We start from the raw sequence: 873 nt of genomic DNA on the forward strand, positions 1-873 counted from the left end.
GTTCATATCATCTACAAAAATTAGGATCTCTTGGCCAGGTGTGGTGGTGCATGCCTTGAATCCCAGCACTTAGGAGGCAGAGCCAGGATGATCTTTTCGAGGTGGAGGCCAATCTGGTTTACAAAGGTCACTTCTTTTTACTTTTAAAACGTGTCAAATACAACAGGCTACACTTTAATTATTAGAATTTTTTGTAAAAATTTTCTTGTCTGTCTTAAACTCAGAATATTAGATGTTTCAAAGTTGAAGGTCTATGAATTTGGCCTGACTAATACCTAGTGGTCCTGTTACTCACTGATGTTCTAGGCCAGGGCAAGGTCAATGAATTGCAGTTACCCCCTCCACAGTTTTCTATACTTCTACAATGTAAGTGATATTTACTCATCACTTTTCCATATGTAGTACCTTAGTGCTAGTTACCACAGAGGATTTTGTGGACTCAAAGGCAGATAAGACATTTCCATTGGCTTCAAGGCCAATGATTAACTTTACAAATGTAGAAAAAACAACTTTTCAATTTGTACAAATTCAAACCTATTGCCTCAATTTTGCAGTTACCCAATCTTCTGTCTGCTGGTGAGAACATCCAGATAAGTGACTCCTCTCTAGAGAAATCTCTGCTTTCACAAGATTGCTTTATGTGCCTGAGTGTATATTTCATACTTGATATCCATATAGGCCAGAAAAGGACATTATATCCCCTGAAATTGGAGTACTGATGACTGTAAGCCAGCATGTGGGTGCTGGGAATGGAACCTGAGTCTAATGCAAGAGTAGCCAATGGTCTTAGCTGCTGGGGCATCCCTTTAACCCACTGTATGTTGAGCAGATAAACATGTGGTTTGGAGCAAGTTGAACCTTCAGAGCAGCAAA

Source organism: Micromys minutus, assembly GCF_963924665.1.
Source record: "Micromys minutus genome assembly, chromosome: X".
NCBI lineage: Eukaryota > Metazoa > Chordata > Mammalia > Rodentia > Muridae > Micromys > Micromys minutus.